Raw genomic sequence first — 16,244 nt, 5'->3', positions numbered from 1 at the left:
TTTACAGATGAAGAAACTGAGACTCAGGAAAATAAGTAATTTTCCCAATGTCATATAGCTGGTAAATTCGAGTCAGTACTAGACCTTAAGTCAACCAACTTCAAAGGCCACCCTCTTGCCCATTCTGTATCACATTGACCAGAATAAGTAAAGTACTCAATAATAGTTACCTATCTTTCCTTCTAAAATATTACTTTCATACAGGGCACCTGGGTGGCTCAGTTGGTTAAGTGTCCAACTTAGGCTCAGGTCATGATCTCACAGTTTGTGGGTTCGAGCCCCACATCGGGCTCTGTGCTGACAGTTCAGAGCCTGAAGCCTACTTCAGATTCTGTGTCTGCCTGTCTCTCTGCCCCACCCCTGCTCATGCTCTGACTCTCTCTCTCTCTCTCTCTCAAAAATAAACACTAAAAAATTTAAAATATTACTATCATATATCACTAAACATAGCTCTCCATAGACTATCAAATCAAACCTAAATTATGTTTCTAAGGATCTCCTTCCATAATCTGGCCCTACACTAGCCATAGTCTTATCCCTTCCTCCTCCAAACTAACTTCCCTACATAATCATTGTTGACTCCCCATTGAAATCACCATATTTATTCTCATTTTCATGCTTTTTCTGTTTTTCTCTCATTCTTCACTTTTCTCCCACACCCTTTTACTCTTTTCTGTCCTCTTCATGTGTCTAACTCCTCTAGATACGACTCAAAATCATTATACAAATGATCAGGCAGAAATAAGTCAGGGTGATAAGCTACTTTCATTGTTGTCTAATTCAGGGTGACTGTTATTGTGCTTCCCAGTCCACAGGATAGGAAAATCTTCATTCAGGTTTTGATTTGGCAAAATGTACACAATTTTTCATATACATATATCGCCCAGACTCCTGTCTCTTAGTGGTCAACATGTATTCTATTTGGACATTTTGACCCATAGTTTCTTTTGAATTGAAAAAATAAAAAGAAAGAAAGAAAAACTCTTGTACTTATTCTACATACTCATAAAATAAATTTACATCTGCAGAGAACTGGATGGCAGAATGAATAATGAGTTCAGTTTATCTGAAACTCTCAGGAATGGGAAGATGATTCCTGGTATTTAATTAATTTTAAATCCAGATATATTAATCTAAGTGAAAATTTCACCAATAAACAAAATCTGTTGTCCCTTATTGACAATACTTGGGATACATGAGGGGACTGGTTTTACCAATATTTTTATCCTAGAAATTAACATTATAGATTATGTTAGACTTATACCTTACTATATTCAACCATCCCTGGAATGTATATTCTAGAATAGACATTTTTGCTTCATTTTAATCTTACATAAAGTAGTTCCCCAAATCATTTTAATATAATTTTACTGGAAAGATTATGGCCTGATTAAAGTAAGATGGATCAAAGAATTTTCAAACAGTATTTGTGACTTATTGCCATAAGATATCATTTATTTATTTATTTATTTATTTATTTATTTATATTTGTAAAATATAATTTATTGTCAAATTAGCTTACATACAACACCCACTGCTCATCCCAACAAGTGCCCTCAATGCCAATCACCCATTTTCCCTCTTCCCACCCCCGTCCACCCTCAGTTTGTTCTCTGTATTTAAGTGTCTCTTGTGGTTTGCCTCCCTCCCTCTCTGTTTGTAACTATTTTTACCCTTCCCTTCCCCATGGTCTTTTGTTAGGCTTCTCAAGATCCACATATGAGTGAAAACACATGATATCTGTCCTTCTGACTGACTTACTTCACTCAGCATATGTGTACAATGGAATACTACTTGGTAATGAGAATTAAATCATGCCATTTGCAGCAACATGGATGGAACTGGAAATCTACTGATTTATTAACCAAATGTTAGTATTTTTCAAAATTTATAAAATAAGTTCATGCTGTGTTCAGAAAATTTAGCAAATATTGGAAAGAAAGAAAGTATCTGGAGATAACCATCTTTAATACATTGATGCAAGCCCTTCTAAGTCTAGTCAGGGATAGATGAGAGTGGGTGTGAAGGGTTGAGAGAAGTGGCAGGAAGGAAGAGAGTAAACACATTTTAAAAATTATCATAGGATACATACTATTTTGTAAATTACTGTTTTTCACTTACAAAGCATTTGAAAAATTATCCCATGTCAGGAAATATTATTCCACATGATTTTTAATGGTTTTACATGGTTCCATTTCACAAACATACCAAAAGTTATTTATCCAGTTCTGCACTATTGGACATGTTGCTTGTTTTCAATTATTCTATATTGTAGTTAATGCTGCAGTATATGTTTATCTACAAATTTTTGTCCACACCTCTAATAATTATTTTGGAATAAATTCTTACATGTGGAATTGCTGGCAAACTAGATAGGCACTCCAGCCTATTAAAATGTTATCATTTGGGCCCAGCATTGCCCTGGTCTAGACTGGAAAAGAATGTTGATTTCCTTGAGGAACTATCTGATGTTACCCCAATCACAAGAATGGAGCTGTGGAGGTATGAGTAGAGATTTTATGAACTTGGTCTTAGATATTGAAGTCTAACGACACTTCTTAGCAGGTTTTATTCCCCTCTCCTCCCTCACTGAGTTTTCTGATATAAGTTCCTAACCTTAGCACTTTTCTGATATGCAGGTAAGTTCCTACAAATGCTTCTCTGTCCCAAATCCCCTTTGCCGAGCCAGATACTCATACTAGTAATGGTGTCAGAATGAGTACACCACTACTCAAAATATACATTTTGGTTCCCTGTTTTGAATTTTTAGGCCAACTGCTGAGCTGGAGGGTATAGGACAATTTCAGTGAGCTGTACACACAGTGATGAAATTGGAGTATAGGTGAAAAGATAGAATAAGAAGACAGGATTGAGGATATCTGTGATATGGAAGAGTTAACATAATGGGAGTCTCATAATTTCTGGTAGAAATGGATCATGCATCTTGCATAGGGTAAGAGCTAGAAGACATCTCATTCAGAAATTCTACCTCAATTTCAATCTCCATATTTCCTCCCTCTCAAACCTTTTCACTATATTCCACTGGGGGTTCTGTTTATGATGAGAAAACTCTTCTACATATTCAACCTTTTCCCCATTCTTTCTACCTCCTTGCCTGAACTGATACTTGTTTCTTCAGGGCAGCACTTTCCCTTCTCAAGTAGAGACTACTTATGCTGTCACACCCCATTCAGGGTTGGGAGTCTTCAGGCGGGTTATCTTCAGGAGAGAAGGTCTGCCTAGAAGCTTCATTTTCCTACTCAGCAAATGGCCCATGGGAAAAAGCAGCTCTAATTTATCACTGAGTTCTTTGGATTTGTAATCCATCCCCTTTTCTTGCCCTGGTAATTCCTCACTTTTTTGACTAGGTCTTTGATATTTTTAAGAAGATTTTGTAAAGTGTCTTCTAACATTTAAATTGCCTTTTGCAAGAAGGTTGTTCCGGATCACCCAGTCCATTATTGACAAAAGCATAAAATTTCCTATTTTTAAACTTTTGAGAAAGTGAAAATATTATTTAGCCCATAATACAAAAAGAAGACTACAAAATCACAATTAAGAAATAGTGAAATAGATGGAAAACATTACCATGTCAGCTTTTTAAAACATTAAATTTAACATTCATCAGTATTTTACTTCACTTGAAAACAATTTGCAGTTTAGATTTTTCTTCTACAGCAGCAGAATTCGCAAATATATATAATGGTTGTAGAGAAATCACTGTCAAGCATAATTTAATGACGTACTTGGTGCTAAATGATTTTAAAATTAAAAACAAAGTTATAGGGGCACCTGGGTGGCTCAGTCGGTTAAGCATCCGACTTCAGCCCAGGTCATGATCTCACGGTTCATGGGCTCAAGCCCCGCATCGGGCTCTGTGCTGACAGCTCAGGGCCTGGAGCCTGCTTTGAATTCTGTGTCTCCCTCTCTCTCTGCCCCTTCCATACTCACCTTCTGTCTCTCTCTGTCTCTCAAAAATAAACATTGAAAAAATTAAAAAAAAACAAAGTTATAAAATATTAATATTTTATTTAACATTTATATTTGAGTAAGAAGATAGGTACATTTGAATTTTTAAAAATTTTGATACACTGTGGAGTGGTGTTTCCAAAATAAGAGTGCCTAGGTTTTTAAGTGTTCAAACAGTGTTTGAACAGTGTTCATCAAACAGTGTTGGATGAAACCACCAACAATGTTATTCAGTGATGCCCTGGTCTCCATGCTTCCATCTGCTCTGGCAGGTGGAAGATTAAGAATATATCTTTTCTTTATTAACAGACAACACATTAACACATACATATCTAAATTTAAAAAAAATATTGCACTTTGGAGGACTTACTGTTGCTCTCTCCAAGTGTCACCATCAATGGCATTATCTGCAGTGGAAACAGAGTACGTTAAATAACAGAGAATTGTGCTTAGGAGTTCTAAGCCTGTTTCAGTCACCTGCTACATGGTGATGTGCATCAGCAGGAACTTTAGGACTTGGTGCCAGAAGACATCTTGGAAGTACTGGGTCCAGAGTTCTGATCTCATCCAAGATGTTATGACCATAGTTGTAGCAGCTACAGGGTGCCACACACCCATGAAAAATAAATGTTCTGTGCTTGAAAAAGCAACGCTTAAAGATAATTTTTTTTTATCAGCTCTGTACAGAATTCCAGCAGAGAGGTAGAACGTTATTTTACCCATTGTCCTTGAGCAGTAACAAAAAAAAGGTCTCAGGGAACTGAACAGAACTCCAGGCAAGAACAACTATTTCTAAAACCTGCTGATACTTGCAGTAAGGGCTACTGGCCCATTAATCTTTCACTGGGTGTCACTGATTCCAGAAGAGTAGTGAGTCAACCTGTGAGGATAACTCCATTAGCATCACAAAGAGATGAAATGGTCTAGGTTGGAGGGTGCTTTTCCAAGTATTAGTTCTTCCAAATGAGGCCTGCTTTCAGATCCCTTCCTTACACACGTATACACACCACACCATACCACAATTCCACAATTTAAGGAATCAAAGATCTGAAAAGGACCTCAGAGATCAAATTCCCAGCCCCTTACACACCCTGACAATAACAACAACAAGTGGTCATCCAGGCATTAATTGCAAACACCTCCAGTTACAGTGAACTCACAATTCCTGAACCATTCCTATACTGTTTTTGTTCAAGGTAAAATTTTAGAATTTTTTTCTGAGGTTTAGCTGAGCAGTTTCTTTTTATGTTCCTTTGATACTAATAATTCATAGTTATCAACTCATTTCTATTCTTGTGAAAGCCTTTGCAATAGGAATCCTTCTCTCCTCCAAGTTAATATTTCCAGTTTCTCTAACCAGTCTTTTTTTTTTTTAACTAACCTTATTATGCTGTAATGTCCAGAGTCTCTCCTCTAAATAATGTTCCAGTTTGTCAATTTCTCTCTTCTGCAGAGGGTGGTCCCCAAAACTAAATGTCTTGTTCCAAGTATGATATGACTACCATGGTGTAGAGTACTAAGGGATCCTCATTCTGGACCATGTGTTTCTCTTTTAGTCCTCCTGCATGATGAGGAATGGCTTTTAACATTGTCATAATTTTTAACATATATATATATATATATTTAAACATATATATATATATTATATTTAATTTTTATAAGGTTTATTTTTGAGAGAGAGACAGGGATGGGCAGAGAGAGAGGAATACACAGAATCCGAAGCAGGCTCTAGGCTCTGAGCTGTCAGCACAGAGCCCAACGTGGGGCTCATCCTCAAGAACCACAAGATCATGACCTGAGCCAAAGTCAGACACTTAACCGACGGAGCCACCCAGGTGCCCCGACACACCTTTTAATATATTAAGAGCCCTTTTCGATATGTCGTTTAGGGGAATATTTGTGCAAAACTTTTGCACATTTTTTAATCTGTTTGTCTTGTTTGTTTCTATTCTGAATAGCAGCCTTACTACACATTTTTTAAAGTTTTAATTTAAATTTCCTCTTAGTAAATATATAGTGTAGTGTAATATTAATTTCAGGTATACAATATAGTGATTCAACACTTACATACAACACTCTGCACTGATCAAAAGTGCCCAACTTAATCCCCATCATTTATATAATCCATACCCACCCACCTCTCTTCTGGTAACCATCAGTTTGTTTTCTATAGTCAAGGGTCTGTTTCCTGGTTTGCCTTTTTTTTTCCCTTTTGCTCATTTGTTTTTTTTTCTTAAATTCCACATATGAGTGAAATCATATGGTATTTGGCTTTCTCTGACTGACTTATTTCACTTAGCATAATAGTCTATAGCTCTATCCATGTTGTTGCAAATGGCAAGATTTCATTCTTTTCTATGTTGAGTAATATTCCATGGTATGTGTGTATATATATAACATATATACATAGCACATCTTCGTTATCCACTCATGGACACTTGGGCTGTTTCCATAAATGGGCTAGTGTAGATAATGCTGCTTTAAATATTGGGGTGTGTGTATCTCTTTGAATTAGTATTTTTGTATTCTTTGGGCAAATACAGTGTAGTGCAATTGCTGGGTCATAGGGTAGTTCTATTTTTAACTATCTGAGGAATGCCCATACTGTTTTCCAGAGTGGCTGCAAAACTCTGCATTCCCACCAACAGGGCAAGAGGGTTCCCCTTTCTCCACATCCTCACTAACACCTGTTACTTATGGTGTGTTTTTTAAACTTTATTTATTTTGAGAGAGAGAGACCGACAGACAGACAGACAGATGTGGGGCTTAACCAACTGAGCCACCCAGGCACCCCTCTTATGTTGTTGATTTTAGCCATTCTGACAGGTTTGAGGTGATACATCATTGTAGTTTTGATTTCCATTTCCCAGATGACCAGTGATCATGAACATCTTTTCATGTGTCCGTTGGCCATCTGTATGTCTTCTCTGGGAAAATGTCTATTCTCTCCATTGTTAATTGGATTATTCATTTTTTGACTGTTGAATTTTATAACATCTTTACATATTTTGGGTACTATCCCTTATCAGATATGTCATTTGTAAATACTTCTCCCTTTCCCTAGGTTGCCTTTTAGTTTTGTTGATTGTTTCCTTTGGTGTGCAGAAGCTTTTTATTTTGATGAAGTCCCAATACTTTATTTTCCCTTGTCTTCGGAGACATAGCTTGTAAGAAGCTGTACAGCCAATGTCAAGGAGGTTACTGCCTGTGTTCTCTAGGATTTTTAATAGTTTCATGCCTCACATTTAGGTCTTTAATCCATTTTAAATTTGTTTTTGTGTACGGTGTAAGAAAGTTGTACAGTTTCATTCTTTTGCATGTTGCTGTCAAGTTTTCCCAACACCATTTATTGAAGAGACATTGTTTTTTCCCATTGGATATTCTTTCCTGCTCTTTCAAAGATTAATTGACCATATAGTTGTGGGTTAATTTCTGGGTTTTCTATTTTGTTCTCTTGATCTTTGTGCCTATTTTTGTGCCAGTACCATACTGTTTTTATTACTACACCCTTGTAACACAACTTGAAGTCTGGAATTGTGTTGCCTCCAGCTTTGCTTTTCTTTTTCAAGGTTTCTTTGGCTATTTAGGGTCTTTTCTGTTTCCGTATAAATTTTAGAATTGTTCTAGCTCTGTGAAAAATTTTCACAATTTAATGCAATCAAGGATTGCATTAAATGTGCAGATTGCTTGGGGTAGTATACGTATTTTAAGAATATTTGTTCTTCTGAGGCACCTGGGTGAACAAAGGAGGAGAGATCACAACCAACACTGTCGAAATACAAACAATAATAAAAGACTAATATGAGCAATTAAATCCCAACAAATCGGGCAATCTGGAAGAAATGGAAAAATTCCTAGAAACATGTATAAAAGCTGAAACAGGAAGAAATAGAAAATTTGAACAGACTCCTAACCAGTAAAACAAAAATGTATCAATAATAAAAAAATCTCCCAACAAAGAGTCCAGGGCCGAATAGCTTTCCAGGAGAATTCTACCAAACATTTAAAAAAAAGAGTTAACACCTATTTTTTGAAGCTGTTCCCAAAAACATAAATGGAAGGAAAACTTCCAAACTCATTCTATGAGTACAGAATTTCCTTGATTCCAAAACCAGACAAAGACCTCACTGAAAAGAACTACAGACAAATTTCCTTCATGAACATGGATGCAAAAATTCTCAACAAGATACTAACAAACCTGATCCAACAATACAGTTAAAGAATTATTCACCATGATCAAGTAGGATTTATTCCTGGGATGCAGATCTCATTCAATATCCACAAATCAATATCTGCAAATCAACCAATGTGATACATCACATTAATAAAAGAACGGATAAGAACCACATGATCCTCTCAATAGATGCAGAAAAATCATTTGACAAAATACGGTATCCTTCTTGATAAAAAAAAATCAAGAAAGTGGGGATAGAAGGATCATACTGCAACATCATAAAGGCCGTATATGAAAGACCACCACTAATTATCATCCACAATGGGGAAAAACTGAGAGCTTCCCCCCTAAGGTCAGGAACATGACAAGGATGTCCACTTTACTCTCACTACTGTTATTCAACATAGTGCTGGAAGTCTTAGCCTCAGCAATCATACAACACAAAGAAATAAAAAGTATCCAAATTGACAAGGAGGAAGTCAAACTTACACTCTTTGCAGAAGACATGATACTCTACATGGAAAACCCAAAAGACTGCACCCAAAAAAACTGCTAGAACTGATACATGAATTCATCAAAGTTACAGGATATAAAATCAATGTTTAGAAATCTGTTGCATTTCTATACAACAATAATGAAGCAGAAGAAGGAGAAATCAAGGAATCGATCCCATTTACAGTAACACCAAAAATCATAAAATACCTAGGAATAAACCTAATTGAAGCGGTTAAAAAACTATACACTGAAAACTATATAAAGCTTATGAAAAAAAATGAAGAAGAAACAAAAATTGGAAAACCAGTCCATGTTCATGGATTAGAAGAACAAATATTATACTACAATTTGGGCAGTATCGATACTACCTAAAGCAATCTACATATTCAATGTAATCCCTATCGAAATAACACCGACATTCTTCACAGAGCTAGAACAAACAATCTTAAAATATTTATGGAAGCAGAAAAGACCCTTAATAGCCAAAGCAATCCTGAACAAGAAAATCAAAGCTGGAGGCATCACAATTCCAGATTTCAAGATGTATTACAAAGCTGCAATCATCAAGACAGTATGGTACTGTCACAAAAACAAATAGATCAATGGAACAGAATAGACAACCCAGAAATGGACACTCAAATGTATGGTCAACTAACCTATGACAAAGGAGGAAAGAATATCCAATGGAAAAAAATAGGCTCTTCAGAAAATGATACTGGGAAACCTGGACAGCGATATGCAGAGAATGGACCTGAATGACTTTCTCACACCATACACAAAAATAAACTCAAAATGGATGAAAGGCCTAAATGTAAGACAGGAAGTCATCAAAATCCTAGAGGAGAAAACAGGAAACAACCTCTGACATTGGTCACAGAAACTTCTTACCTAACATGTCTCCAGAGGCAAGGGAAACAAAAGCAAAAATGAACTTTTGGGACCTCATCAAGATAAAAAGCTTTTGCACAGAGAAGGAAAGAATCAACAAAACTAAAAGGCTACCAACAGAATGGGAGGAGATATTTGCAAATGACATATCACGGAAAGGGTTAGTGTCTAAAATCTATAAGAACTTATCAAACTCAGCACCCAAAGAAACTAATCCAGTGAAGAAATGGGAAAAGACATGAATAAACACTTTTCCAAAGAAGACATCCAGATGGCTAATAGACACATAAAAAATGCTCAACATGACTCATCATCAGGGAAATACAAATCAAAATCACAATGAGATACCACCTACCACCTGTCAGCATGGCTAAAATGAACAACTCAGGCAACAGCAGTTGTTGTTGAGGATGCAGAGAAAGAGGAACCCTTTTGCACTACTGGTGGGAATTCAAACTGGTGCTACCACTCTGGAAAACAGTATGGAGGTTCCTCAAAAAATTAAAAATAGAACTACCCTACGACCCAGCAATTGCACTACTAGGTATTTATCCAAAAGATACAAAAATGCTGATTCAAAGGGGCACATGCACCCCCATGTTTATAGCAACATTATCAAAAATAGCAAAATTATGGGAAGAGGCCAAATGTCACTCGAGTGATGAATGGATAAAGAAGATGTGGTTTAGGGGCGCCTGGGTGGCTCAGTCGGTTAAGCGTCCGACTTCGGCTCAGGTCACGATCTCGCGGTCCGCGAGTTCGAGCCCCGCGTCGGGCTCTGGGCTGACGGCTCAGAGCCTGGAGCCTGATTCCGATTCTGTGTCTCCCTCTCTCTCTGCCCCTCCCCTGTTCATGCTCTGTCTCTCTCTGTCTCAAAAAATAAATAAACGTTAAAAAAAATTAAAAAAAAAAAAGAAGATGTGGTTTATATATACAATGGAATACTACTTGGCAATGAGAAAGAATGAACTCTGGCCATCTGTAGCAACGTGGATGGAACTGGAGGGTATTATGCTAAGTGAAATAAGTCAGTCAGAGAAAGACGGACACCATATGTTTTCACTCATATATGGATCTTGAGAAACTTAACAGAAGACCATAGGGGAGAGGAAGGGGGAAAAAAAGTTACAAACAGGGAGGGAGGCAAACCATAAGAGATTCTTAAATACAGAGAACAAACTGAGGGTTGATGGTAGTGGGGGAGAGGGGAAAGTGGGTGATGGGCATTGAGGAGGGCACTTGTTGATAACACACACACACACACACACACACACACACAATGGAATGCTACTTGGTGATGAAAAAGAATGAAATCTTGCAATTTACAACAATGTGGATGGAACTAGAGCATATTATGCTAATTGAAATAAGTCAGTTAGGGAAAGACAAATATCCTATGATTTCACTCATATGTAGAATTTCAGATACAAAACAGATGAACATAAGGGAAGTGAATCAAAAATAATAAAAAAAAAAACAGGGAAAGAAACCATTAGAAACTCTTAAACAAACTGAAGGTTGCTGGCAGAGTGTTGGGTAGGGTATTGGGCTAAATGGGTTAGGGGCATTAAGGAGGATACTTGTTGGGATGATCACTGGGTATTATATGTAAGTGATGAATCACTAAATTCTATTCATGAAATCATTATTACACTATATGTTAACTAACATGGATTTGACTTTTTAAAAAATGGTATTTGGAAACCTGGACAGGGACATGCAGGGAACGGATGCCAAAAAAAAAAAAAAAAAGGATTAGTATCCAGAATCTATAAAGAACTTATCAAACTCAACACCCAAAAAATAAATAATGCAGTTAAGAAACGCGCAGAAGGCATGAATAGACATTTATCCAAGGGAGACCTACAGATGGCTCACAGACACATTAAAAGATGCACAACATTACTTATCATCATGGAAATATAAATCAAAACCAGGATAAGATATGACCTCATACTTGTCAGCCTTGTCAGAATGGCTAAAATTAACAACTCAGGAAATAACAGGTGTTAAGGATGTGGAGAAAGGTGGATCCTCTTACACCCTTGGTGGGAATGCAAATTGGGGCAGCCACTCACGAAAAGAGTATGGAGGTCCCTCAAAAGATTAAATAGCTCTACCCAATGATCCAGTAAATGCACTACTAGATATTTTCCCAAAGGGTACAAAAATAGTGAATCTAGGGATACATGTACCCTGATGTTTATAGTAGTGTTATCTACAATAGTCAAATTATAGAAAGATCCCAAATGTTCATCAACTGATGAATGGATAAAAAAGATGTGGTATATATATATATATATATATATATACACACACACACACACAATGGAATATTACTCAGCAATTCAAAAGAATGAAAGCTTGCCATTTTTAATGATATGAGTGAAGGTAGAGAGTATTATTCTAAGTGAAATAAGTCAGAGAAAGACAAATACCATATGATTCCACCCATATGTGAAATTTAAGAAACAAAACAAATGAACATAGGGAAATAAAAAAGAGAGGCAAACCAAGAAACAGACTCTTAGCTATAGAGAACAAACTGAGGGTTATTAGAGGGGAAGTGTGTGTGGTGGGGGAAGGGTTAAGTAGGTAATTGGTATTAAGGAGGGCACTTGTGATTAGCACAGCATATGTAAGTGCTGATTCACTAAACTCTACACCTGAAATTAGTGTTGCATTATATGTTATCTGGAAATTAAATAAAATCATGGAACAAAAATAAAATTGCACATGAAATATTACAAAAATTGACACATGTTGCACAACTTATTAAGTCTTGATTAATTTCAAACGGTTTAAATGCATACAGAATATATTAGAGTAGAAATCAATAACAAAAAGAAAACTAAAAGATTACCATATGTTTGAGCAAATTAAGTAACTACTTCTAAACAATTCATGAATGAAAGTGAAAAATCCACCATTGAAATTAGAAAATTTTGAACTCAATGGTGAAAATGCAGCATACTGGAACATGTAATAATAAGAGGTTATTATGGCTGATGTCAAAGAGCTTATTGTCTGTATTCTTATCTAGAATTTTGATGGTTTCCGATTTCACATTTAGGTGTTAAATCCACTTTGGATTTATTTTTGTGTATGGTATAAGAAAGTGGTCCAGTTTCATTCTTTTATACATAGCTGTCCAGTTTTCCCAGTACCATTTGTTGAAGAGACTGTCTTTTTTCTATTGGCTATTCTTTCCTGCTTTGTCAAAGATTAGTTGACCATATAGTTGTGGGTTCATTGCTGAGTTTTCTATTCTCTTCCACTGATGTATTTGTATGTTTTTGTGACAGTACCATACTGTCTTGATAACTACAGTTCTGTAATATGACTTGATGTCTAGAATTGTGATGCCTGCAGCTTTGCTTTTCTTTTTCAAGATTGCTCTAACTATTCAGGTCTTCTGTTGTCCCTTATAAACTTCAGGATAATTTGTTCTATCTCTGTGAAAAATGCTTGTGATATTTTGATAGGTATTGAATTAAATGTGTAGATTCCTTTGGGCAGCATAGACACTTTAAGAATATTTGTTCTTCCAATCCATAAGCATGAAATGTTTTCCCATTTCTTTGTTTCATCTTCAATTTCTTTCACCATTGTTTTATAGTTTTCAGAGTTTTCACATCTTTTATCTCTTTGGTTAAGTTTATTCCTAAGTATCTTATGGTTTTAGGTGCAATTGTAAATGGGACTGATTCTTTGATTTCTCTTTCTGCGCTTCATTACTGGAGTATAGAAATGCAACAGATTTCTCTATGTTAATTTTGTATCCTATGACTTTACTGAATTTGTGTATCCATTCTAGCAATTTTTTTTTTTTAAATTTTTTTTTTCAACGTTTATTTATTTTTGGGACAGAGAGAGACAGAGCGTGAACGGGGGAGGGGCAGAGAGAGAGGGAGACACAGAATCGGAAACAGGCTCCAGGCTCCGAGCCATCAGCCCAGAGCCCGACGCGGGGCTCGAACTCACGGACCGCGAGATCGTGACCTGGCTGAAGTCGGACGCTTAACCGACTGCGCCACCCAGGGGCCCCCATTCTAGCAATTTTTTGGTGGAGTCTTTTGGGTTTCAATATAGAGTTTCATGTCATTTGCAAATTGTGAAAATTTGATTTCTTCCTTGCCAATTTTGATGCATTTTATTTCTTTTTGTTTTCTGATTGCCGAGGTTACGACTTCCAGTACTATGTTAAATAACAATGGTGAGAGTAGACATTGCTATCTTCTTCTGGACCATAGAGGAAAAGCTCTCATTTGTTCCCCATTGAGGATGATACTAGCTATTGTATTTCATATATGTCCTTTATGATGTTGTGGTATGTTCCTCTAACTCTACTTTGTTCAGGAGTTTTATCTTAAATTGATGTTGTACTTTGTCAAATGCTTTTTCTGCATCTATAAAAAGGATCATATGGTTCTCATCCTTTCCTTTTCAAATATGGTGTATCATGTTGTCTCATTTGCAAATATTGAACCACACCTGTAGCCCAGGAATAAATCCCACTTCTCTGGGTGAATAATTCTTTTAATGTTCTGTTGGATTTGATTTGCTTGTAATTTGTTGAGAATTTTTGCCACCATGTTTATCAGGGCTATTAGCCTGTAGTTCTTTTTTTAGTGGAGTCTTTGTTTGGTTTTGGCTTTGGGGTAATGTTGGCCTTATAGAATGAATTTGGGTGTTTTCCTTCCATTTATATATTTTTTGGAACAGTTTAAGAAAAAAATAGGTATTAACTCTTCTTTAAATGTTTGATAGAATTCAATTGTGAAGCCATTTGGCCCTGGTCTTTTGTTTGTGGGGAGATTTTTGATTACTGATTCCATTTCTTTGCTGGTTATCAGTGTGTTCAAGTTTTCTATTTCTTCTTGTTTCAGTTTTGGTAGTTTATATGTTTCTAGGAGTTAATCCATTTCTTCTAAATTGTGCAATTTGTTGGCATATAATGTTTCATAATATTATCTTATAATTGTATTTCTGTGATGTTGATTGTTATTTCTTATCTCTCATCTATGATTTCATTTATTTGGGTTCCTTCTATTTTCTTTTTGATATATCTGGCTAGAAGTTTATCAATTTTATTAATATTTTCAAAGAACCATCTCCTGGTTTTATTGTTCTGTTCTACTGGCTTTTTTTGTCTTTCTATATCAATTATTTATGCTCTATCTTTATTATATTCCTTCTTCTGCTGGCTTTAGGCTTCATTTTTTTTTCTTTTTCTAACTCCTTTAGGTTTAGGTTTCTGGTATTTATTTGACATTTTTATCGCTAATTGAAATAGGCCTATATTGCTATATACTTTTTCTGACAGCTTTTGCTGCATTCCTAAGGTTTGGAACCATTGGGTTTTCATTTTCATTTTTTTCCATGTAATTTTAAATTTCTTTTTATGTCCTGTTTGAACCATTCATTGTTTAGTAGCATGTTGTTTAACCTGCATGTATTTATGGTTTTTCCAAATTTTTTTCTTGTGGTTAACTTCAAGCTTCATAGAACTGTGGTCAGAAATACCATATGAGTGGTATGATCTCAGTCTTTTTATACTTGTTGAGGGCTGATTTGTGACCCAGTTTGTGATCTATTCTGAGCAATGTCCCATAAGCACTTGAAAAGTATGTGTATTCTGCTGCTTTAGGATGGAAATATTCTGAATATATCTGTTAAGTCCATCTGTTCTGGTGTGCCATTCATAGCCATTGTTTCCTTGTTTATTTTCTGCTGAGATGATCTTTCCATTTCTGTAATTGGGGTGTTAAATTACCCTACTATAGGGGCGCCTGGGTGGCGCAGTCGGTTAAGCGTCCGACTTCAGCCAGGTCACGATCTCGCGGTCCGTGAGTTCGAGCCCCGCATCAGGCAGGCTCTGGGCTGATGGCTCAGAGCCTGGAGCCTGTTTCCGATTCTGTGTCTCCCTCTCTCTCTGCCCCTCGCCCGTTCATGCTCTGTCTCTCTCTGTCCCAAAAAATAAATAAACGTTGAAAAAAAATTAAAAAAAAATTACCCTACTATAATTGTATTATTATCAATCAGTTCCTTTTTGTTTGATATACTTTTTTAAATGTTTATTTATCATTGAGAGAGAGCAAGCACAAGTGGGGAAGGGGCAGAGAGAGAAGGAGACACAAAATCTGAAGCAGGCTCCAGACTCTGAGCTGTCAGCACAGAGCCTGATGTGGGGCTCAGACTCACGAACTGTGAGATCATTACCTGAGCTGAAGTTGGACACTTAACCAACTGAGCCACCCAAGCACTCCAATATTGATTTATATATTTTGATGCTGTCATGTTGGGAACATAAATATTTACAAGTTTTAGAACTTCTTGTATATAGTCCCCTCTATAACAATATAGTGCCCTTCTTTTTCTCTTGTTATAGTCTGGTTTAGAATCTGGTTTGTCTGATATAATTATTACTACTCCAGCTTTCTTTTAATGGCTATTTGTATGATAAATGTTTCTATATTCCCTCACTTTCAATCTTCATATGTCTTTAGGACTCAAATGAGCCTCTTATAGACTACATATAAATGGGTCTTGTTTTTTATCCATTCTGACATCCTATATCTTTTGATTGGAGAATTTATTCCATTTACCTTCAGAGTAATTATTGATAGATATATATCTAGTGCCATTTCATTACTTTTTTGTTGTTGTTTCTGGAGATTTTTCTCTGTTACTTTCCAGTATTTGTCACTTTTGTTCT

This window comes from Prionailurus viverrinus, chromosome X (genome assembly GCF_022837055.1).
Source record: "Prionailurus viverrinus isolate Anna chromosome X, UM_Priviv_1.0, whole genome shotgun sequence".
Classification (NCBI taxonomy): domain Eukaryota; kingdom Metazoa; phylum Chordata; class Mammalia; order Carnivora; family Felidae; genus Prionailurus; species Prionailurus viverrinus.
The sequence above is the reverse complement of the archived record's forward strand: the minus strand, read 5'-3'. Positions refer to the sequence as shown.